At 40.9% G+C, this 27319-nt stretch overlaps 2 long non-coding RNA genes across 2 annotated transcripts; one reads left to right on the forward strand and one right to left on the reverse strand.

Moving 5' to 3' along the window:
- Positions 1-1311: 1311 nt before the first annotated feature.
- Positions 1312-6575, reverse strand: LOC121695669. Its single transcript, XR_006026134.1, has 2 exons — positions 6177-6575; positions 1312-1446 (listed from the first exon to the last, which is right to left on the reverse strand). It is a non-coding gene; the product is annotated as an uncharacterized LOC121695669 (long non-coding RNA).
- LOC121695670 lies at positions 5169-22003 on the forward strand. Its single transcript, XR_006026135.1, has 3 exons — positions 5169-5180; positions 16113-16116; positions 21880-22003. It is a non-coding gene; the product is annotated as an uncharacterized LOC121695670 (long non-coding RNA).
- The last annotated feature ends 5316 nt before the right edge of the window (positions 22004-27319 follow it).

Consider the following 27319-nt stretch of genomic DNA (forward strand, 5'->3'; position numbering starts at 1 on the left):
GTTTTAATAGGCTAAACGTTTGGGATAAAAAAAAGAAGCTTTTTTGCAGTGCTTCCATACTTCCTTGAAAAAAGTATTTTGAGTATTTTCTAAATACAAAAATACAGTATTTTATTTTGATACATACGTAATATGGTTAGGCCTACTGTATTTTGTAGTTTATTTTGATACATTAAAAATGAGGGTATTAGGTATTTTATTTAGAAATACATTCTGATGTATTTTTGCCCATCCCTGCCTGTTCCCAGCATTAGCACAACACTTTGCTATGATTAGCTTGCAGTATTTTTAAAATACAAAAATACACACCAATAAAGTATTTTGATACAAAATACAGAGCCATTTCCTTCAACCCAATAAAATACAAAAGACAAAATACTATTTTGCGTTTGAAACACATATTACATGTTTCAGAAATACTACCCATCCTTGGGAACGGGCAGATTACATCTTTATAGTTGGCCATATGATGACATACTTAGGTTAATACTGTATTTCACCAGTTAGGGCACCAAAATGGCCAGTAGCTGCACTGTGTAGCCTATCTTGACATGTCTTTAAGTTTTGGGTTACAATATACAGGTAGTGGGCTCTCTGTTGATTTTAATGAGTAGGCCTAAGCCTAAGTTACAGCATTTCTATCACAATTGACCAGACTTTGACCTTTTGTCTTCTTTAAACAAAATTCTGGCTATGATTGTTCCTTGTATTGCATCATGAGCCATCACTGCACCTATTGCATTCTACTGTAGCCTTAAGCCTAGCTCAGTCATTATGTTGTACCACATCACCCTCCATTAGAAGTGCAATGAGCTGCATTGAGCATAATAAACTGCATTTAGAATTCCAAATCCATATTTCTAGATATTTTGGTAAAAGTAGCTTAAAAGTAATACAATAGTAGTGTAATCCCAGATAGCAGACGGGCATTGAAACTATGTAGAATCAACATTACATTGTCAACCATAAATCATTGAATCAATGTCGGATTTCGATGTTGATTTAACATCAGTTTGCACCCTCAGTTAATATTGAAACAATGTTGATTTATTAACTATAGACCAGCGGAATTTCAATTGTATTTCAATTAAAATAAATATTGAAACAATGTTGAAATTACAACCAAACTAAAGATCAATGCGATTTCAATGGTATTTCAATTCATATTAAACCGCAGTAAACCACTATAAATCTGGCAAAATATTGGGAAATTCATACCCTGCTTTATCTACAGCCAGGATACATTTGGCTAGGCCTAGGTATGTCTGGTTTAGGCTACACAAGCTTGCATAAATAACCATTGACAACTTGTTATCAGTTTGAAAAGCAAGTGCATTTATTCACTCTTCTTCATTTATAAATTCCCGTGTGCTGTGCTTCCCTGCCATCTATTCAGTAGGCCTACGGTTGCAGTCAGCCTGACCATCCAGTTGAGTGAAGCGGCACCTAACAGAAATAGAAGAAAGATATACAGTGTTAGATAAATATGTTAAACTGAAGGCTACTTACAAGTGAAACTTTAGAATAATCATATTCCGTCTATGTACATCGTAGCCTAACTTACAAACTCATTCATTCTTGAGCAGGGTCGGACTGGGAACAAAATTCGGCCCTGGCAATTTTCTCCTGGACTGGCCCACTACTGGACCGACGACCCCCCCCCCCCCCCCCCCCCCCCACACACACACAAGCCCACCGATACCAAAATCCCCCCCTGATTCCCCCCCATAAATAACAAACACACAGTATCATGCTGTAGCAACACTTCATAAACTGAACCCAAACATTTAGATTTGGACCTATAGGTTATTATATAATCAGTATCGTAATTTCTGTCAACTATGACGATCTCCATGCATGTTCAGTAGCCTATATTTTTCATTTAGTCAAGCAGTGACATGTGGTTTAATCAGTGTTGGGCAAGTTACTTCAAAATCGTAATATATTATGTATTACTTATTCAAAGTAATTCATTACATTATAATATTACTGTCTCTGAATTGTAAGGCATTACACTACTATTGTATTACTTTTAAGTTACTTTTACCAAAATATCTGGAAATATGGATTTGGAATTCTAAATGCAGTTTAGTATGCTCAATGCAGCTCATTGCACTTCTAATGGAGGGTGATGTGGTACAACATAATGACTGAGCTAGGCTTAAGGCTACAGTAGAATGCAATAGGTGCAGTGATGGCTCATGATGCAATACAAGGAACAATCATAGCCAGAATTTTGTTAAAAGAAGACAAAAGGTCAAAGTCTGGTCAATTGTGATAGAAATGCTGTAACTTTAGGCTTAGGCCTACTCATTAAAATCAACAGAGAGCCCACTACCTGTATATTGTAACCCAAAACTTAAAGACATGTCAAGATAGGCTACACAGTGCAGCTACTGGCCATTTTTGTGCCCTAACTGGTGAAATACAGTATTAACCTAAGTATGTCATTATATGGCCAACTATAAAGATGTAATCTGCCTGTTCCCAGGGATGGGTAGTATTTCTGAAACATGTAATATGTGTTTCAAATGCAAAATAGTAATTTTGTAATTTTAAAAATACTGCAAAATACTATATGTGAAAAACACAAAAAAAGTAGATACTACAGACAGGTGTAATGAATAATTGGTAATTAGGCAACAATGGTTTATGTTTATCGCAATAAGCTAATCTGAGAACAGCTGTGTTCAACAACACTTACAGCTTTTCAGTGACGGCTATTGCTGAAGCATCAGCTCTGGTCTGAAGCACTGGTGTGAAGTGGTACGCAAGTAAAGATGAGCAAGTTGACCTGTGCAAGTTCACATAAGGACACTGACAAAGGCAACCCTGTCCCATTGTCTCCATGCCAATCTTTAACAGAAAAATGTCAGATATCTCAACCACAATGACATCAATATATGGTAAGGTGTTGAGTGTACCCAGATAGGTCAGTCACTTAGGCCTACCATATATCGTCACAGGTGACAAGCTAATCATCGCAAAGTGTTGTGCTAATGCTGGGAACAGGCAGGGATGGGCAAAAATACATCAGAATGTATTTCTAAATAAAATACCTAATACCCTCATTTTTAATGTATCAAAATAAACTACAAAATACAGTAGGCCTAACCATATTACGTATGTATCAAAATAAAATACTGTATTTTTGTATTTAGAAAATACTCAAAATACTTTTTTCAAGGAAGTATGGAAGCACTGCAAAAAAAGCTTTTTTTTATCCCAAACATTTAGCCTATTAAAACTATATAGTAAAAAACAATACAATTTGGCCCCTGTCGTATACCATATGCAAGTTCATGTAGTGTGATCAAAATTAAGAATAATTCAAGAATTTACATTTACATTTAGTCATCTAGCTGATGCTTATCCAAATGACTGACAGAGCTTTCAATTAACCACATTATAATCAATAGGCCAAAATCATAATTGTGTATCTGTGCCAAAATTCGTAATTCAACTCCAGTGCAGAACTGAATAAGAAAATCATACGGCTATGTATCTTGAAGTTCCAGTATGTGAGAGACTTGACGTGCCTTAATATCTCCAACCTCAAGTATGCAGCTAATAAGGAAATAGAATTTTTATTTAATTAAACAAGGTGAACTTCTCCCCACTGTGGAATGCAGAAAAGGATGCTACAAGGAAGGGAATTCAAACACACTCAACACCTTACCATCTATTGATGTCATTGTGGTTGAGATATCTGACATTTTTCTGTTAAAGATTGGCATGGAGACAATGGGACATGGTTGCCTTTGTCAGTGTCCTTATGTGAACTTGCACAGGTCAACTTGCTCATCTTTACTTGCGTACCACTTCACACCAGTGCTTCAGACCAGGGCTGATGCTTCAGCAATAGCCGTCACTGAAAATCTGTAAGTGTTGTTGAACACAGCTGTTCTCACATTAGCTGATTGCGATAAACATAAACCATTGTTGCCTAATTACCAATTATTCATTACACCTGTCTGTAGTATCTACTTTTTTTGTGTTTTTCACATTTAGTATTTTGCAGTATTTTTAAAATACAAAAATACACACCAATAAAGTATTTTGATACAAAATACAGAACCATTTCCTTCAACCCAATAAAATACAAATGACAAAATACTATTTTGCATTTGAAACACATATTACATGTTTCAGAAATACTACTCATCCCTGGGAACAGTCAGATTACATCTTTATAGTTGGCCATATGATGACATACTTAGGTTAATACTGTATTTCATCAGTTAGGGCACCAAAATGGCCAGTAGCTGCACTGTGTAGCCTATCTTGACATGTCTTTAAGTTTTGGGTTACAATATACAGGTAGTGGGCTCTCTGTTGATTTTAATGAGTAGGCCTAAGCCTAAAGTTACAGCATTTCTATCACAATTGACCAGACTTTGACCTTTTGTCTTCTTTAAACAAAATTCTGGCTATGATAGTTCCTTGTATTGCATCATGAGCCATCACTGCACCTATTGCATTCTACTGTAGCCTTAAGCCTAGCTCAGTCATTATGTTGTACCACATCACCCTCCATTAGAAGTGCAATGAGCTACATTAAGCATAATAAACTGCATTTAGAATTCCAAATCCATATTTCTAGATATTTTGGTAAAAGTAACTTAAAAGTAATACAATAGTGTAATGCCTTACAATTCAGAGACAGTAATATTATAATGTAATGAATTACTTTGAAATGACAGTAATAAGTAATACATAATATATTACGATTTTTAAGTAACTTGCCCAACACTGATTAAACCACATGTCACTGTTTGACTAAATGAAAAATATAGGCTACTGAACATGCATGGGGATCGTCATAGTTGACAGAAATTACTATTTGTGCCAACATGTTGTAGAAACACAACCACAGCCTTTAGGCCTATTTGGTGCAAATCTTCTACATTGGTTGTAGTCAGCGATTCACATTAACTGTAGGCTATCACCACAAGTGTATACTAAACGTTTTGCCCAAGTTTGTGTGCCGTCATCACATTTTGCAAAATTAGGCTACCTTCGTTACTAACCTACCAGTTGATACTTTTTACGTGCATCGAGATTGATTGTGCATCTAATGTAACACTCGGTGGAGATACTTCCACTTTCCAAGTTCCACTTTCATTGTCGTTGTGAGCTAAAAGGCTACTATATGGGAAATACTTTGAAGTTCCTTTTGAGTCCAAACATGAATAGGTTTTCTTTAACCTGTGCTACACTTTTCCACCAAGTTGTGCGAAAATTGTAGGTACCCGGAGATTTTTTTATGTTGACAGACAAACCGCACTACAGTAGCCTACATGGTGCAGTAAATGGAAGCTCTTCGTAGCGCATGCAACTTACGTCTATGAAAACAATATATTTATGGAATAAAATTAGACACCTCTGATTGCTGTTTACGGTTAAACTGCGATGATGTGAACACCAGCCAGCGGAGGGCACTTATATAGCCTAGGCTACCATGCATGGACTCGTAGGCTATATTTCCCCACAAACCAAGCGGCTGCTTGGACAAATCCACTTGAGGGGTGGGGCAGGGGGCGCGATCGTAACACACGCTGAACCTGTCATGAAGAGGCCAAAATGATTGACCTGTCACCCCCCAATCCAAATGGATGCAACTGCATTTATAGGCTAAGCCTAGGTCTACATGACGGGCCGCAAATAGGCTAAATAACTTTAAAAAAAAAAAAAAAAATCCCGGAGGTCACCGGCCCACATATGGACCGGCCCGGTTGTACAGATTACCAGTCCGAGCCTGTGCTTGAGTCAATTTAGGCTAGCTAGCTGGTAAGTAATGGTTCACGTTAGCCAGCAGCACATCATCTTCAGCCTATCATTTTGACAGTAAAAGTTTAAACTCAACAAACATTTTATGTAAATCATATGAATATAATAAACTCTAACTTACTGACAACTAACGTTAAGGAAGGCCTAATTATAAATCAGACTGCCGAGTAACGTTAACATAACATTATGATGAACTGCTAACGTTAACGTAAAACATTAATTTGACCAGCAACGATAACGTAGCTAGCCTAAGTTGACTCAAGCATGAATGAGTTTGTAAGTTAGACAGTAGGCTACGATGTACATAGACTGTAAACATGCCCGAATTTAATGTAGTACAATTTCACATTGAAACATTATCGTTAGATAAATAAATGCTTGCTTACCATTAAGGTGGAGCGGCGAACTTGACAGAGAGCTGAACACGGTTGGTCTGACTGAACCGTTGCTCAAAATGATCTCCCGCCGGACAGTTCAAACGTCGTCGCGCGGTCAACTAAAAATCCACTACTTTTCAATGACCACGTCAAAATTTCCCAGTAAACCATACATCCATGACTTTTCAATATCTTTTACTGAACTATGTATCGATGCTCTATCGATTATGGCAATATAAACTATAAACCAATGTTGTTTCGATGTCTCTCTATCTATGCTCATGCACTGTCGGGGTTTTGTCAGGATTGTAATGCTGATTCAATGTCTATTTACCATTGAGATTTCAATCTCAACCAAAATGATGATTTGGATGGAAAATCAACATCATATCAATGTCACCTTGCTATCTGGGATGCCTTACAATTCAGAGACAGTAATATTATAATGTAATGAATTACTTTGAAATGACAGTAATAAGTAATACATAATATATCCTTGAGGATCAATAAAGTATCTATCTATCTATCTATCTATCTATCTATCTATCTATTACGATTTTGAAGTAACTTGCCCAACACTGATTAAACCACATGTCACTGCTTGACTAAATGAAAAATAGGCTACTGAACATGCATGAAGATCGTCATGGTTGACAGAAATGATGATTTGTGCCAACATGTTGTAGAAACACAACCACAGTTAGGCCTATTTGGTGCAAATCTTCTACATTGGTTATAGTCAGAGATTCACATTAACTGTAGGCTATCACCACAAGTGTATACTAAACGTTTTTGCCCAAGTTTGTGTGCCGTCATCAGATTTTGCAAAATTAGGCTACCTTCGTTACTAACCTACCAGTTGATACTTTATATGTGCATCGACTCGCAATTGATTGTGCATCTAATGTAACACTCGGTGGAGAGACTTCCACTTTCCAAGTTCCACTTTCACTGTCGTTGTGAGCTAAAAGGCTAGTATATGGGAAATACTTTGAAGTTCCTTTTGAGTCCAAACATGAATAGGTTTTCTTTAACCTGTGCTACACTTTTCCACCAAGTTGTGCGAAAATTGTAGGTACCCGGAGTTTTTTTTATGTTGACAGACAAACCGCACTACAGTAGCCTACATGGTGCAGTAAATGGAAGCTCTTCGTAGCCCGTGCAACTTACGTCTATAAAAACAATATATTTATGGAATAAAATTAGACACCTCTGATTGCTGTTTACGGTTAAACTGCGATAATGTGAACACCAGCCAGCGGAGGGCACTTATATAGCCTAGGCTACCATGCATGGACTCGTAGGCTATATTTCCCCACAAACCAAGCGGCTGCTTGGACAAATCCACTTGAGGGGTGGGGCAGGGGGGCGTGATCGTAACACACACTGAACCTGTCATGAAGAGGCCAAAATGATTGACCTGTCACCCCCCAATCCAAATGGATGCAACTGCATTTATAGGCTAAGCCTAGGTCTACATGATGAAATAGGCTAAATAACTTTAAAAAAAAAAAAAAATCCCGGAGGTCACAGGCCCACATGTGGACCGGCCCACCGGGCATTTGCCCTGTTGTACAGATTACCAGTCCGAGCCAGCACACACACACACACACACAAACAATTTGTATTAGCTGGGTCATGTACAATACTATTTACTAATTGTATAACTAATATACTATCCTCCTGGCTTTGTTAGCCTAAAGAGACATCACCAGAACTTCACGATCATCTCTACACTCAAGACGTCTGTCTAACAGGCTTGTGCACAATTCAGAATTTAATTGAGAATGACTCCTAAATTCCAATTCAATTCTTGAATTTGAATTGAATTTGAATTAAGGTCAAAAACAGGATGTAGAATTACAATTCAAATTTGAATTAAAGGAAGTAGAATTGAAATTCAATGAAATTCGAAGAAATTCATATACATAATTTAAGGGTAGTGTTTTACAATAAACCCTCACAGTATATGTCATGATAGCATTAAACACACAACTTGTAACTTAAACAGTAACAAATTATATTTCCACACTGTAAAACAATAGTTTTACTTACTTAAAATGTTATAGTAAGTAGAATTCAGGTTTTGTCTTTTGTTGAGATTACTTGCGTAAAATGAGTGTTACTTCATTTTGAGGTAGAGTAGTCAAGTAAACTATACTTGAATTGCTGAAGTTTGTGCTACACTATAAAATTAGTTTATAATCTTAGTTAACCTGTTAAGAAAAGCATGCAAACTGATTGTCTATGCAATTCCCATTCCAGATTTGTCTGTAATGTCAAGTTGTGCAAATGAATGCTCACTTAGAGTAGTGCACTTACAGTACAGTACACAGAATTGCTATTTCAACTAACTTGGTCATTACAATTACAAGTAAAGTATACTGTATGTTTATTTAACACAAAAGGTGTATTGAAGTTGTGCTAACTAATGTCACAGTTCAGCTAACTGATATGACAAAAATGCATTTCCAGAATACCACAGACCCGGCCTACATATTGTTTAAGGGATCACATATTAATCTTTCCTGAAATTCAATCTTAAGTTACAATAACAAAGTGACAGTGACACTAAAGGCTATATATAGTGTTGTTGTGTAATTGATATGTGATTTATATTGATACATCACCCCATCAATGACTATCCAAAACAGACCAAACCTGTGAGTAGAACTAGTGCTGACAGTTATAGACAGACACAGATCTGTAGCTGGAAACCATACATACAGGTACCCTGTCTCTGCTAAGTTACTGAGGCTAAATGTGAGCTTGATTAGGATTTTTATGGGTGCTCTCCTTGCAAACTTATGTTGCTATTAGACATGGTGGTGTTAGTGGCTGTCCATTACATGCACTATCCTCTCTGGTCAGGATATTAATATCAACCCCAATGCCTTCACAACATCATGGATACACTGAAATGCCAAAATCAGGCCTTTGAATGAAGTGGTAAAACAAAGTCCTGACTCACTGTGGACATCAAAGATTAGGGGGTTCCCTGAACCGCTGGACAAACCCAGTTGTGTGCCACATATTGGTGGTACATAGTGAGGTCTCCCCTTCATTGTGCAGTACTTTCAGAGTGTAGTAAAACAAAATACCAATGTAACATGTTGCTGAAGTTCTACCCACAGCATTAGAGTGTTTTGGATAGTCATCCACATAAATGACACACCAACAGTATATATTTATATATTTGTCACTGTCACTTGTAATTTAAAGGCACACTATGCAGGTTTTTAGCTTAATATGCAAGTGTTTTTAGCTTAATTTACCTTAATTTACCAGCTTCAGAGTCATTGGAATGGTTATATGACTTTTTTCGGGTTGAATGGTGGCCGTCTCGCTTCCCCCTAGCGCCTGTGAGCGGAAAAACCACCCTTGCAACTGTGGGCCGGCGGCCTGACGGCCTCAGTGTCAGGAAGTATAACGAGTGTAACAAATTGCTTTACTGCATTCAAATACACATAGACGCCAGGCACCGGCTAGAAAAAGGTAGCGATGGAGTTTCTCAGAGATTCGTCATGACAGAGCAAGCGAAAAATAAGCAAAAAACGGAAAAAAAAATCAGTAAGGAAATTGCCAATACTGCATAGTTTACCTTTAAGATTGAATTTCAGTAAGGATTAATATGTGATATCTTTACAAATATGTGGGCCAGGGCAGTGGCATTCTGGAAGTGCAGAATGTAACATCAGTTAGCACACCTTGTGTTTACACAATATATTTGTAATGACCAAGTTAGGTTAAATAGGAATTCTCCTTAGTGTAAGTGTACTACACAAAGTAAGCATTCGTTTGCACAACTTAGAATTCCTATCCCAGATTAGTCTGTAATTTCAAGGCAATCGGTTTGCATGTTTTACAGGTTAAGTAAGGTTAACTAACTAACTAACTTCACAGTGTAGCACAACTTAAGCAATTCAAGTATAGTTTACTCGATTTAAATGATCATGTTCACTTAAATTACTCCTTTTAGCCAAGTTATCAAAAAGCAAAATCAACATAATCAACAAAAGACAAAAACTGAGTTATACTAACTAAACATTTTAAGGAAGAATAGCTATTCAATTTTACTTTCCCAAAACTGAATGCATGTGACAACACATTCTTCCTGTTGTTTGACTGTGGAATTGCATTGAATTGCCATGAATTTAATTCCACTTCCTGTCATTCCAATTCCAATTCAAATTAAACTTCCTGTGGGGCGGAGCCAATTTAATTCAAATTCCAATTCGTGAATTGAATGGAGATCCATTCTAAAATTCGGAATTTTGCACAAGCCTGCTGTCTAAAACCTATAAATAGGTACTCGACTTATAAGTCTGGCTCTAACATGCTAACGTCCCACCGACAAAGACCAAGTCGACCCCACCAGTCTAAGGGCAAATCAAAAACACTTTACGTAACAGGGAGACAATGTTGTGCCTAGCAGGTGACAGGAGTGGGGCTAATGACGTTGGCATGGGCAGCAAAAACAGAGAGCATGACTTCTTTGTGACTAATTGCTCACCCTGAACCCCTTTTGTGGGCATAACAACAGCCTATAGAGACAAGGCAACCTATAGACACCGTCCACACGTTCGCTGCATGCATAAAGCACATACATGCTGCAAAGACAAGTATGCATGTACATACCTAGTCACACACACAAACAGACACACATACACACACACACACACATATGCACACACACACACACACATAAGCATACATGCACGCTCACGCACACAATCAAAACCCACACACACTTGTTACGCACAGCAGGGTATACCGTCACACACACAAAAAATACACAAAACCAGAACAGTGTGTGTCATGCACATCCACAGAGCACTTACACACACACACACACACACACACACACACACACACAGGGCACACACAGCGTGAGGCTGGCAGGTTTGTTGTGGCAGATAATCGGTTTGGTCACAGTTGGAATTAACCACCACAGGTCTCCTTTATTGGAGGAAGTCAGAGGAAAAAAACCAGCATGGAGTTCTTGCCGGCAGGGATTACCAGCGTTCCCTTGGGAATTTATGGAATAGCAGAAACCCATGTCTCCTGTCACAGCAGTGAGAAAAATATGCTGGGGGAAAAAACAGGTTATGATAAAAATGGAGAAAGGCCATGCAGGGTTTATCGTTTAATCTGCATGAACCATATGCTGACAGCTGAAGAGGCTACAGACTCTTTCAAACATGTGCATAAGCAAACGTGCATTCCTAAGGCATTTACGTCGACACAGAAAACAACATTGAGCTAATAGTAACTTGGGGACAAAAACAACAAAAAAAAGTCGACATTTTGTAGAGCATTACACTAAAGTCTGATTTATTTTCATTTTAAAGTACCTGTGCTTCAACCGGAATCCTTCTAAGAACAGATTGAAAGCTCTATCTCTCAGTCTTTCATTCCAGCACATAATATACCCTTAGTATATTATACACATCTAATATTTTATTCTAAAACAAAGAAATACATAAACAATCAACCAAAATAAATAAACAAAATATCATAATTTTTAATAATGTGCAAAATTGTGCTGAAGTTGAGTTAAATCTGTCTAGTAGAGTATGCTTCATCTATGGTGGTGTTTGATGTGGTCATAATTGTGTTTGATGTGTGTGTGTGTGTGTTTCTGCGTGTGTGTTAGTGTACCTGCGTGGTATGCTGAGTCCGACTCACAAAGCTAAGAAAGTTTTATGACATGCTGCATGTTTTCTGGAAATACCCTCTGTGGTTAAAAGGTGACTCAGAGAAAAAGAGAGAGAGAGATGGGGAGAGGGAAAAGGAAGCTAGACTAAATGAGGTAAAACCTCACAAAGAGAAATGCAGAAAGATTTGACAGGACTCCGTACCTTAATCATTTCACCGATTGACTCCTCACACTCCCCTCCGCAAACATGTTGCTTCCTGGAGCCTGTTTTCTTGGTTTGTTCAATTAGCCAGCTGGCACATCTGTGCACGCTAACACAACGTAAACACACATCTCTTACACTGTAAATAGTTTGCCATCTGGTTTTCGCAGAGTTCAGAGTTGTTAAGATGGTGTTTCTCTCCAATCACCTGAGTTTTCGCATTTTTTTATTGTGATTGACGCGTCCGGTGTTAGCAATTAGCCATAATATGATAGCTTGGTTGCAGCTCACGCGAGGAGAGGTGAATGAAGCACCAATGTACTACTGCATAATGTGCCATGGCACGCTGGGTCCTCCATAGCCTAAATTAAGGACAGTTGTTTGAGTTTAGCTTTCATCAGTGATCTGTTTCTTTACAATACTCACTCCACATGTTGGATTCAGGAGAAACACACACACACACACACACACACACATACACACACACACACACACACACACACATACACACACAGACACACACATACACACACACACACACACACACACATACACACACACACACACACACACACACACACAACAACAACCACAATATTGAATGGCTGTACTACATCTTTAAAGAGGAGATCACACGAATCACACCACACTCAAAAAATCTGCTTTTTAGTCCAAAAGAGAAGTGACTTTTAGTTTATCAGTGGTCCATGCCAGACACTGGGACAGACCACTTAAAACAAGAGAACTCTCTCTCTCACACACACACACACACACACACACACACACACACACACGCACACAACACACACACACCCACACACACACACGCACACAATACACACACACACACACACGCACACAATACACACACACACACACACACACACACACGCACCCTAGCACACCCTTAATCCCATCCCTGTGTAACTCTACCAGTGAGTGACGAGGCAGGTCCCATCTGAGCGATGCCGCCACAGAAGGTGGATTAGGCACAATGGGGGGTAATTTCAGGGTATCGGGTGGCACCAGTGCCCATCGCTAGTGTGAGAATCAGGCCCATTCCAGCACTTCAGCGGCTACTTATTCTTGCCATGGTGAACTCCATGAATACCCTGCATAAGCCTATTACAAAAGGCCCCCCTCTCAAGGAGAGCCAACAATGCGCACCCATTAGCAAACACACACCACTTGACAAACCAAAGCCTAGGAAGAGTGTGAAAAAGGGCTCTGGGTCTTATGTCACCTTCATATATATTCTTAAGCAGGCTCCTTCCAGTCCAAGTCCAATATTTCACCTTTAAACATATTATAAATATTAAAAGTATGATTGCACAGTCAAAAACTGTTTTAAATCAGACAATCACTTTTTTTTTTGCATAGTGACTGGTAATACCGAAGGCATGTATTCTAAGGTTAAACCATATTTTAAAGAAACTTCGGACTTTGGAATACCATGTACTGATCCAATTTATTCATACTCATGTACCACTAAGTTATATTTAGTAATATTTTTATTTAATATATATTATAATTTAATATATAGATAATTTTTATATAATATATATTATAATTTAATATATAGATGCCGTGCCTTGGGTTCAGAGTAGAGAGAACAATACAGTGAAATCCCTGGTGAAACTGATTATTATTATGTAGAGGCACATGATGAAGCTTGACTTTAAAGAAGCGTTGGATGATTGAGAGGACCTTTTTTTAATGTAAGCTAATATATGTTTCATGGAAATGGCTTTAAAGCAATTCTTTTTACAGAGAACTTCCTTGTTTGTATGCAGGCACACCCATGCACTGTGCTGGCCCAGCCATATTTGGGCATACACATAATATCGAAGTAGAAAAGTAATTTTGCCTCGTAATTAAATTAGCGTTAGATCATGAGCAACGGACTTTGTCCTGCCGAGCTGCAGGTCAGAAATTAGAAGCCAAAGTGTCACCACAGTTTCTTTTAGTAGCCTAGTACACAGACTGCTAGAGCACTTCAAACTAACATGGCAAAGACACAACAACAACAACAACAACAACAACCTGCATTATGTAATATAGCACTTTACCAAGGCACCCAAAGCGTTTCAGAGAGTGCACAGAAAGAAGGCCTGATAGCCGCGCTACACGCGTAGGCTACACGGGGCATCTAACTGAAGCACTCCGTTAGCAGCAGCACGTACTGTAGGCGTATGCTGCAACAGTTAGCTGCTACCATAATCAATGGAACTGGCTACACCACACATACTGTAAAGGCCCTTTTCCACTATGCGGCAAAACCCTGGTGTCTGGGGCAGGGCCGGAGTGGGGCCACTTTTCAGCCCGGGAGTTTCAGGTCCAAGACCGGCCCACTTTTTTAGTGCTGGTGGAAATTGGATAAATAAAACAACAGTTCCACTCTTACTATCCTGTAGTTTTTATTAGTACCAATATTCCACTATTGCACAAGGATAGATTGAGTTAGTTAACAAGAACAGGAAGGAAGAAATAAAGTGTTAAATGTATCCCACAATTCCACTAGGAGGCATATTGAACTATTGTTTACAAGTTTTTTCCTGCATGGGTCAGCTATCATGTTGTTTGGTGATTTACTCCTTTACTACACCCACTTCTGAGCAAACAAGGCATATACTATAGGTTGATCATGTAGCCTACTGCCGTCATATACTGTTCTTTCTTACATTAAATAACTTCAATATTCATATGGTTAACTCTATTATCCTTTCTACTTGTCTAGTTACAGCTAATTTCGGGCTCATCATTTTCAGCGGGGGACTGGCTGATCTGCTCAGAGGCTTCTTTTGTTTTTAGGCCTAGGCTACTGCATACACAGATCAAGCTTGAGATTTGTTATCCATATTTGCATAATATTTGCAAAGTATACGAATCGCCATATTGGATGATACAAAAAGGCTAATATTTTAATTATTTTAATATGTTGCTTGCGAACAGGTTGACAACGCTACAACGTCCAGTATTAGCCCAATAATTACGCCGCTAATAATCATGGCTATCTCTCTTTACCAGTTGCCACTTATGTCTGTCCGGAAGCTGTATCTGGAAGCTTGGCACATTTGGCAGCATTTCCCCCCAATACTTTTCGTCTTTTTACCTGGCCTTTTCAGTCCCTCATGGCCTCTTTGTACCATCCATCCTCCCTGACGCTTATCACCACGGTAGGGCCGGCCCGGCTATGGTAGGCTATCCGAGAAAACTTTTTAGAAAAGACGGGCTATATGGACCCAACCAACTCTTCTTGGGAGGGGAGAACAACCCATGCAGAGGCTGCGGTGTTAGGCATAGAATGTGAACGTGTGTAGCCAACTTTAAGAGAAGATAGATCAACGGGGCAAATGTCAATATTTTTCCCTCGACCGGCCCAAAAGTGAAGCGGCCCACCGGGAATTCTCCCGATTCTCCCGATTACCCACTCCGGGCCTGGTCTGGGGTAAAGCCTCCGACTTTTTATTCGAAAAAGTGAAGGATCACCGCACACTGGTGGATCATCAGGTTCACTCTTCAGAGACGCGTCGTTCACTGAAAAATAAACCAGCAAAGTAAATCCACCAGTGTGCGGTGATCCTTCACTTTTTCGAATCTTATTGATGACTGCACATCACCAGCACCTGGAAGGCTGTGCATAGTAACGTTATCCTCAGACTTTTTATGTTTCCATGATGGAGGCCGGATCAGGGCTGCGACCCAGACGGCCTCAGGTCAGGCCTGGAGTAGGGCAGGGCCGAATCGGGGCTGACCGAGGACTTTAGGAATGGAATACGACGCAACACTTTGCTTATTTTTGTGAAGAAAAGTGATCTACAGATATATAAATGCTTTGCAAAAGAATTATGGATACAGCTTCTTGGTATCAATGGTATGACGTTTAAATGTCCTTGTAATTAATTTGACGTATGCTCGCGGTGTCGTTGCTTAGCACTGTTTAGAAGTGTCTAGCATTGTTAGCTAATGTCCCCGATGTTACTGCTCCTTATGGAAACAGAACACCGAGGCCACGCCCTGGTGTTTAAGACCGGGGAAAAGCCTTGAGCCAACCCCAGTCCTTAATGGAAAAGGGCCATAAGAGTTCTGTGTACATTCCTCTAAAACATTTTTTTACACTTCGCAAACGGAATGCTTAGTTGTGTAGCTCGACTGTTACTCCAGTCTTACTAGTCGAGTCTTACCCCAGCCATTCATGCCACTACTACCCATTGCTGTATGGTTTGATTCACGGACATTTTACAGCAATTCACTTCATTACTGGGCAAAGTAACCCCCCCCCCCCCCCCATCTCACTCTTCTGCACATTCTCTGTTTATAAGGGCTAGCTACGCTATGTGATAAAAACATGCCGCTGCGGTTTTCATCGTCCCTCTAGTCCCAGAGATGCCCTACTGAAGATTTACATATCCAACATGGTGTACACACACACACACACACACACACACACACACACACACACACACACACACACACACACACACACACACACCACCCCCCTCTTTACATGGTCTTTAATCAGCACTGGTCTAATCTCGCCCGTGCGTCGCTCTAAACACTCCTCTGGGGCCGGCAGGCTCTAATTGGCCCCCTCCCACCAGGGGCCCGCCTCACCCCCAGACACACTAAAGCACTTTATTACAGCCAGGGGTCACCCGGGACCAGTCCAGGGGACACTGTATATGTGTGTGTGTGTGTGTGTGTGTGTGTGTGTTTGTGTTGATGAGGTGGGTGAGAGGGCCCAATGACCCGTACTGGTCCCAGAGGAGCTGTGATGTGCTGTAAGGGTCTAGCCTGGCCTATGTTGGTCCCCTGATGAGGTCAGATTAAAGACGTGCTGTAAGGTTCTAACATGGCCTATGGTGGTCCCCTGATGAGGTCAGATTAAAGACCCTGGTTTGCCTGGATAAGAGAAAGAGAAGGAAAGTTTTTGAATTTGAACAAAAACACTATTGCCCACATTTAACATTTTGCAAGATTATATAAAACTTAGCAATAAAAAAATAGCAATAAAAATGAAAGTAAAAAAGCTCAAATCTGGACAGAATAGCTTCTATGTCAACACAAGTGTGCCTGGATGATGGGGGGGCAGGTTGAGTCCAAGTCAGACTGAAGCAAAGTATGACACAGAGAAAGAGTGTGAACCAGACTGTAGGAAGAGAAATATGTACTGATGCGTGCGTGCGTGTCTGTGTGTGTGTCTGCTGCATGTGTGTGTGCGTGCGGGCGTGCGTGCGTGCGTGCGTGTGTGCGTGCGTGTGTGTCTGCTGTATGTTTGTGCTGATGATGGCGAAGGAGAAAAGCCCCAGTAGCCCTGACTGGTCCCAGTGGTGCTGTGAACAGGCTGTAAGGGTGGTCCTCAGATGAGGTCAGATTAAAGACCCCGTCTAGTCTGGAGAAGAGAAGGAGAGATGGAGAGAGAGAGAGAGGGAGAGAGAGAGAGAGAGAGAGAGGTGGGGTGGGGGTTGAGACAGAGAGGGACACAGAGAGATGGATAGAGTGAGTCTGATACATAAACTAAAGTATGACAGAAAAAAAGAGAGGGAAAGTTAGAGTTAGAGAAAAGACAGAGCAACTAAACAGAGTTTAATCTTAACACACACACACACACACACACACACACACACACACAATATGTATTTGTTAACCAGTTGGTCAATGTATTAAAGTCCAGCAGTCAATCATTGAAAGAGACCCATGGATTCTCTTTTGACATCTTTTACTATTCACCGTTCCACAATTCCACTCTGTTTTTTGTTTTCGCTAAAACAAAAGCGGCCCCATGTAGTGCAGGGGTTTAGTTGTGTAAAGAGGAAGTCCATTGTTACCAGTCACAATAAGCCAGATTGATCTGAAGCTACTGATGTAGAGGATACAGACAGCTGGACTGCAATTGTCCACTGTGATGTTTGGGAAATCTCCAGAAAGAGAAGACATTGAGGCCACATTTAATATTACATATCCCTAGTTGCACAGTAACTAGAGGCTATTATCAAATGCGGCATAGAATAGTGATCAAGGAAGAGTCGGGGCATATTTGAACAAAAGCTGTGGATGTATGGGAAACAAGCTCAGTGTAACGTCAAAGGTTACTGATTAGTTCGACACCACTGCAATGATGCAATTGTGTGGAGAATGGAACGCCAACAGATTAACACAATGACTGTAAAAAGACATCTTTCACACTTCTTTTAACATCTCAATAATTCTTTAAAGTCATTGGATTATTGAAGTTATATTAGACACACACTAAGTGCAGTGAGAAGTACGTGTTTCAGGTCTTTAGTTGGCTGGAGTGGGCAATGGTATAGCGCCATTTCTATTCTCAGTGACTCGACTACGGACAAAGTTATGCAGGGAAATAAGACAACATGAAGTCCAATCACCACTGTTCAGGCACTGAGACAAGTGGAAAAAGGAGACAAATCCAAATACCTACGGTGATTATTTATGCCACTAGCCACTTGTACCATTGTCTTTCTGCCTCATTGTTTGTGTGCTATATTAGCACATATGCATAACCCCTCCCTCCATGCCACAGCCGAACTGTGGCCACACTTATACCTTTTCTTAAATAGTTAAATATATAGATTTATAGACTTTACTTTACTTTATTTCTGCATGGTTGCACTGCTGGACTTACTCATTTGCACTATCACCATGACCACTATCACCATTCCACTATCACCCTGACACTCATTCACACAGAGCACCTTACCTTACCTTACTACTGTATGCACAGAGAATCACAGGCTCAGTCCCTGCCTCAGTCATTGCATTGCAAGCGCCTCTGATTGATTAATCACCACTATGTGGATACTATTATTTAGTATTGATTTAGATTACTATTTTTTAGTATTGATTTAGATTAAGTGTTAGTATAATTTGTATTTTAGTATATTTAGCATATTCTTTATCTTCTACTGTCCTTATTGCTTAGTTGTGTTTTTATATTATATACTTTAATTACTCTTTCTGCTGTTAAAGAATGTGTTTGTATTGTCTGTGTGCTGCTGAGACCTTGAATTTCCCCTGGGGATCAATAAAGTATCTATCTATCTATCTATCTATCTATGCTCCAGCAACCCTCCCTCCCTCCCTTACACACACACACACACACACACACACACACACACACACACACACACACACACAGTCCCCATGTGCAAAGACAGATATTAGTGGATGCTTGGCGTGTGGTGATGAATGCTCATTCCCGTGACAGAAGTGACAAAAAAACACCATGAACTATTACAGGTTTCAATCAATCAATCTATCAATCTGGACAAGCTCCAACAAGCTGGCTGGGGGGGTTACGAGGGGGTAAGATTCACAGACATTGATCCTCTGACTGCACCGTCGAAAAAAAGCCTTTAAAAAACACACACACACACAACGACAGAAAAGAAACAAGAGACTTCAGCTCACCACCGTCCGTGGCCGCGGACAAAATCAATAAAACTCATCCTTTAAGAAGCATCCAATTATCAGCGCGGCGAGTAAAGGCGAGTCTGTGTCGTAAATCACCCAACTTTATTGAAAACCGACAGCGGACGAGGTAAAAGTTTATTGAAATGTGAATAACTCCTGACGCGGACCTCGCCCGATCTCCGCGCCGTCTCCTGTCCGAACAGTCGATGAAGGTGTCGGTTTGACGGCATGCCATAGTTTGTGACTTAGGATAGCTGTTTGCGACTCCGGCATGTGCAATACATTACCAAAAAACCCCCACAGGAGAATCTTGATGGAAAACACATTTAACTTCCTCAGAGGCAAAGCAACGTGAAGATTTCCACCACTTCTCATTCATTATCGGATGCGTTTTTGCCAACAGCACACATTTCAGTGGCTCTTTGTCCGAGAACAAGTTATCACGAGAGCGGTCTTCCATCGATTATGGAATACCTAACAATGATTTAATGAGGCATCTTTCTGAGGTCTCTTCACTGACAATTCATCCAACCACCACCACACAGTCCTCGACCCATGATCTAGTGTGTAGTAAGTGTCAGCCTGTTTCTACACATAACCAGCACAGTTATCCAATTTGACTAATAGCAGTAAGAGGACTTGTGTGTCGATCAGCATATGTGTTCATCTGAGGACTAAATCGATCTTGCATTGGGGACAAGACTTCTGAGCTGATGTGCTCTTGCTGTCTGAGCTGATGTGCTACTGTTTGTTGTGGTTAAACAAACTATGTGTGTGTGTGTGTGTGTGTGTGTGTGTTTGTCTGTCTGTGTGTGTGTACGTGGCAGTGGCGGACCGTGCGTTCAGTGGTGAGGCCTTCACTGATGACTATTTTTTGGGGGGCGTTACGGGGGAGATTTTTTTTTTCCATTTCAGCGTTAAAATTTGCAATTTCCCAGCATTCCATGGGGGGGGGGTTCTCTCTCTTATGAGAGTCTGTGTAGCACTAGAATCTTCGTTACACAAGCAATTAATGCTCCGATTGCTTATTGGTTAACAGATCATCCTCAGCAGCAAAGTAGGCTGCTAGGCTATTTATTTACCACCCATATTCACAAGTACATTATAAACTGCTGCCTGCTGCTGTCCAGTAAAGACGTGCAATTTAGTCCATGTCATATTGAAAGTGAACACCAAGTGTACTCTAGTATGGGTTTGTGCAGACTACTTTGAAATATTTAGGCTATCGGTTGCCTAATTTATGTTCATGACTCGCACGCACATATAGCACTGCCACCGGTCTACAATGATGTGTCCAAACCATTTAGTAGTTTAATCTGACATCAGCAAACTTGCTTCAGACTGTGGCTCTCCTATTTAGCTGTAGCTTTAACGTTAACGTTACAGTGCAACTGTTCTAGGTGCCACGCTGCTCTGATTACTCATGTGGAACTACAGTAGGCTATACTACAGTGTTTGCCAAACGTAGGCTATTTCGCGGTAGGCCTACACTATGAGAAAATGTCTCAACAGAAAATTATAAAAATAAATGTCAGCACACCACCATGCTATTAAACATAAAAGTCACCAGATGTATTGCCCTAATGCTGCTAGCACTACTGCTTGTTGGCTATTTTAGAATGTCTGATAGCCTGGTCTGATGGTCTGATTTCACCAATCATTTCCACAAAACCCAGAGAGATAAAAAGTCAGACTAAACTAGCAGGGCAGGGAACCAAAGACAAATGATAGTTTTCACATAGATGCCGATCCAGACATCTTCACCAAAGCCACCAACTCCAACACAACTTCAAGCTAGCATACAGTAGAGTAATCAAGCAGACACTGCAGTCTGCAAGAGGCACAAAAAGGTTTTTTTTTTATATAGAAAAGGGCCAGATAACAAGCATCTATAGTACTACTGTACTACAAGCCTATGTTATCAAATAAACATGAAACAAAACTGACCAATTCCTGCATAGGTTACCAGCTACGTGCAGAGCTAGCTGACGTTATGTGCATCTTGCTAACATGTAGTCTAGCTGACACTATAACGTACATTAGCCTATATTATTTTGCTTAATGAAGGCTTATCAATATATATTTTTTAAACAAAAACGGTCAATTTACTGTTCATAACTATAACCATAGTCATGTCAGTGTGACATGTACTTTTCCAGTGAATGTCTGTCTGTCTGACTGACAGAAGTTGCTCACGAAGTTCATCACGTAAAACAGACAGCGTCAAAATTCGTGATGAACGGTTCCGGGTATTCTTTTCGAACATTGCAGGCCCAGCTGCAGTCAGACCTGCCTACCTCGCCATAACAGGTCGATTTGATTGGCTAATCAGTCAGATGTAGCCATCAATCAAGCCGAATCCAAACATATGATTTCTAATGGTTGCTTAGGTACCGAAAACGCAGTGATTCCTTGTAAAGGCCTGATGCGGGACTTAACAAGAGAAGACGTGCGATTGGATAAAAATGTATCGCACCCCCTCACTATTTGTTCACACAATCTGCCAATCAAATCACATATGGACAGCGGTAGGATATCAGTAGTCAAGAACGATCGGGAAGGAGAAGCAGAAGCAAATAATAAATGCTAAAGTACAATGTTATTAAAGACACTATTATTTTTCATTCGTTTGAAAATAGTTAGGCCTTCAGAGAAGGCCTTGAAGGCGTGTGTGTGTGTGTGTGTGTGTGTGTGTGTGTGTGTGTGTGTGTGTGTGTGTGTGAACCACCCAGGCACAGATACAGAGAAAGATCAAGACAAAATTCCCAGATGAGAAAGCCAGACACCAATCGACACTGAGGAAATGGATCTGGTGCAAATCATGAGCAGATCAGGTCCGGGCCACAGCCGGAACAGGACCGGAACACAGCCGGAACAGGGCCAGAACAGAGCCGGAACAGGACCTGAACAGAGCCGGAACAGGACCAGATCTGTCACTCATGTCGGCCCTTCATCTCAGAAGAGGCTGGCTGCTGAAGACAGAGACTGAGTTTTTTAGTTCCCTCTCTCTCTCTCTCTCTCTAGACGAATGTGACATGCCATCGCTTGTTGAAGAAGCAACCCTTGTGGCATCTCTCTCCGACACGTGGGCCAGTCCTTGCCGCGACTCCCCCCTCTGTCCAGGGGCATCCATCTAACACCCTGGTCCACCCTCCTGTAAGTTTGTGTTTTTCATAATGCCATTTTTCCCCCGACTTCATATTGACTTTTAAATGGATCTCAAAGCCATCCATTATTCATGCCAGTGTCCTGGCCAGCCCCAGACACTCCGCCTTTGACAAATAGCTCCATCAAGGACTTTCTGAGATGATGCTATTTCATTTGAGCAACCGGGAATATTTTTTTGTAAGTAAACTATTTATTTATATATTTATATATATTCATTTTCATAATCCATCTGTTCTGCTATGCAACAGACAGACAGGCATTTCCATGTAAATACACCTATAGGAGAGTGGTGAGGGCATTTTCAAATATATAATTCTCTTAGTCACCATAGTGATTGGAATGTGTCAAGCAGACTGTTGTTCTGATTCTGAGAGCCTTGTCTGGAGTATGTCATCTTTGAGGTAAGCTCTGAATGTCAATATATCCTAAAGCCACAATCTTTTTCTTCTATGTCAGCTGTATTTAAAGGTGCCAGATAAGGGCATTTTAACCCCACAGAACGGTATTGTCAATACATATAAATACCTTGGCCCTTAAACATGCCTTCACCAATCAGTGTTAATAAGGCTGTTTTTTAAAAATATCCCTTTTGACATAACATAAGTGAAACATATTACTATAACAAAGGATCACATGGAATGCTGTGGCTGTTGCACATGTTGATCATGATCAGCTGCAGGAGAGGCAGAGAAAAGTACTGCATGGTTTAGTTATTGGTGCAGGTTGCTATTCAGGTGGGAGAGATAGTGAGACCATTTGAGTGCGACAGCCACACAGCGTGATGTTTACAGACACACACACACGCACACAGACGCTGCAGGGGAAGACAACCACCTGCATTCTAGCCCTTCAACATACGCATGATCACATGCATAAACACCATCATAAACACACATCAATCACACACACACACACACACACACAATTACACAGACTTATTTTACGGCTCTTCAGAATGCTGCAGAAAGTTACATTAACATGAACAGACCTTCCCAAACGTTCGGAGGTCTGATAATTCTGTATAATGACCGCATTCAAAAAATGAATGACCTCTGCCAACGGCAACAGGTTTTGTGCTTCTGCTTCAAGTCTTTTAAAGGTGCCATGTGTAAGAATTGAGGTAAAAATATCCAAAAAATGAGCTAGATGCATGAAAAGAATGAGAAGAAATAAGGGTGATGATGTCATTAAAAAAAATGACAAGGTATAGTGCTGCAGAGATATACAACCTGAATTAGCATGCTAAATTACTAGCCACAGCCCGACAGGTGTCATAATACCAGTTTCGGCCATGGGAGGCGGTATGCGGGCAACATAACCACCAGCCAAACTGCAATACACGTTTCTTGGTTGTTACTCTAGGGTAGACCAACTCACTTTCTGGAGGTATACTGCCCCCATCTTTTATGGAATGTGGAGTATGAATTGATTTTTTGGCGGACATTACACATGGCACCTTTAAATCATTCTGCAAGTTTGTTCACTTGTCACCATGGAGCTTCACTGAAAGTGAGAGTCAGCAAGTAATACGTTGCTATGCAACATCAGAAACGTTCAAGTTGAATTTGTGTGGCAAACCCTCCTGCTTCGCATCAGGGTCCTGTTTGCCCTGTCGCCATTTATTTTCCGATAACCAGTGACCAGTGGCCAAGACATTATCCCTTACATAACACATACACAGACGCTCTCACACACATGCACAAAGATACAGATACACACACACATGCACACACGGACACACATGCACACAACTACAGGCATTCACATATACATGCACAGACAAACACACATACACACACACACACACACACACTGACACACACACACATATGTATACATGCATGTACACACACTCACAGCTTTCTTAACCCCCAGCTGTGCCCATCGTTAACACTCATCGGGGGCTGCTGTTAATTAAAAGTGCCATGTGTTTAATTGCAGTTAACAGAGATGATGTTGGAGGTTGCTGCTGCCTGTGTGTGTGCGCTCATCTGTCACTGATGGTCTAATCGCATTCAGACACAAAACAGCTCTTTAGTGGGGCAAAATACACACCGGCAACCACCCCAGCTCCACTACTACTGTCTCACTCAATCTGTAGCAGTAGTAGGCCTACTACAGTTTATTTTGAAGTATGTAAGCCATAGGGTGTAAGTGTGTGTGTAAGTGTGTGTGTGTATGATTAAAAAAAAAAGGTTTCACCAACTCCAGACCCATGGAAAATAATGTCCAACATTATTATTTTGGGGATTGGGGGGGGCTAGTCCCCAAAATGTCTAGCTAGTCCCCACCACCCACACACACACACACACACATACACACACATACACACACACATATACACACACACACACACATGGCTGGTGTGTTTAAGGTAATGAAATGTTGTGGGCTGGCCAGAGGACAGGCCGGGCCTGTGGTGTTATTGATGGGGGAACAGCTTGTGTGTGGTTTGTGGCGGCTTCCTCGCAGGGCGTGTGTCACTGTGTCACTGTCATGACACAGATGGGGAGGAGGTGTGTGTGTGTGTGTGTGTGTGTGTGTGTGTGTGTGTGTGTGTGTGTGTGTGGTGGGGGGGCACGGCACTGACTGACAGTGCTGATAAGGATGAAACACACAGGGGAAATCTCCAGGTACTAACACAGACACACACACACACACACATACAGACAGAGAGAGACACTTACATTAACAGTTAGACACCCATCCACCGACACCCACACTCATACTTACAATAAAAATCACACACACACACACACACACACACACACACACACACACACACACATACACACACACAAACCCGTGGGTAAACAAGGGGGCACACACACACTCTTTCTCTCCCTCTCTCTCTGTCTCTCTCTTTGGATGTAGGATCTTCAACTGTAGGATGATATCTTTTGTTTATGATCCGTCAGAAGGCAGGTTGCATGATCACAACCATGAAAACGAACCACACTGTCTACAACTACAAGGTTTTCAACCCGTCTCACTCACCATCGTGTGTCTCTTAACAAGAGTGGCTAAAGTGGGAGTGAGCTCTCATAGGACACAATCAATTAATGTCAATCAATGTCAATTAGCCAAATGGTGCTGAACGGACCCCCCTCACTGAGCTTCAGCTGATGGCATGCTGGACCAGAGGGGTTCTCTGCTGTAGTCCAGCAGCGTGCAGGCCAGAGTCATGATTCACACTGACCTCCCAAGCAAGATTAATTAAATAAACAGCCGCACACATACACACACACACACACACATATATACACACATACTCATGTACATACCCAGACACACAGATACAATCATCTAGATACACACACTCCTATGTACTGGCAGGCTTACAGGACCCCCCCCCCCCCCCACACACACACACACACACACATACATACACACACACACACACACACACACCCGTGGGTAAACAAGGGGGCTCATATGACAATAAACAGTGTCTGCGCGTCGTTAGGATGCTGTTATTTATATGCTCTCAGCTGCTGGAAGGCACTGAAAGTTATCAAAGCCAGTAGTGATTAAAATAAGCTGGCCTTGAGCCTGTGTGTGTGCATATGTGTGTATTTGTTTATTGTAAGTGTGTGTGTGTGTGTGTGTGTGTGTGTGTGTGTGTGTGTGTGTGTATGTGTGTGTGAGAGGGAGAGAGTGTGATGAGTGGTTAGAATGAAGTTAAATCAATCAGGTGTAAAGTAGTGGGGCTATTCTGCATGGAGATTGGTGGTGAAGGCTTAATGATCAGACTTTAAGACTAGCCGCCGTGTCAATGGGAATCGATGAGGCAGAACAGCGCAGATGCCACGCTTACTGACCCTATTAACACTAAGAGGATACCACTGTCCAGCTCCACAGGCCCAGAGACACACAGGCAGGAGGAGATGACTCAGGCAGAATGGCTATCATTAATGAGTGCACTGCAAAATCGGCCTATCTAATAAAATCTAACCAAGAGTGTCATTAATCTTATATCAAGATCAAAACATCTAGTTTAGTTGGTATTGTTTTCAGTATAAAGACACCACTAAATGTATTTAAGCTTTTCGCCACTGACCGTGCGTTTCTGATCGCCAAGATAGAGCCCATAGTCTTCTTAAATTAAGTCAAAATGATCTTTCTAGAGAACGCTAGGTAAGTCTCTTCATACGAAAAACAATACCAAAAGGATTTTTTGATCTTAAAGGAAAATTATGGTATATCCCTTTTCTGGTTTGTTTTGGATGAACTACCACTGTCCAGCTCTTTAACATCGTTTTCAGTGTTAGTGGTGTTCGTTGATTATTAAAATAAAATATATCGGCGCAATGTATGATTTCCAGCCGTCTTATTTGCTATTGTGGAACTATTTTTTCAGACACCTCACAACCGCATATAAACTTCCGCTCAATATTTGAACCTGAAGCATAGTTGGTGGCGCAGTAATATCAACGTGCAATGAGTCTTACAACAGTAATCAATGGGATTTTACAAAATGGCAAATAAAACACGACAGAAACTGTATTTCGCTACGCTACTTGTTTTGGAACATCAATGAACACCACTAACCACTTGGTGAATTGCACAGTTTTGAAAACGAACGTTAAGGGTTGTTTTAGGCCATGTTTGAGCATGCTTGTTGGCAGCCACTCTGAGTAGTCAAAGGCGATTCAAAACGAGTCAGAAAAGTCGAGACAGGACCATTCGTCA

Source organism: Alosa sapidissima, chromosome 21 (assembly GCF_018492685.1).
Source record: "Alosa sapidissima isolate fAloSap1 chromosome 21, fAloSap1.pri, whole genome shotgun sequence".
In the NCBI taxonomy this organism is placed as follows: Eukaryota; Metazoa; Chordata; class Actinopteri; order Clupeiformes; family Clupeidae; genus Alosa; species Alosa sapidissima.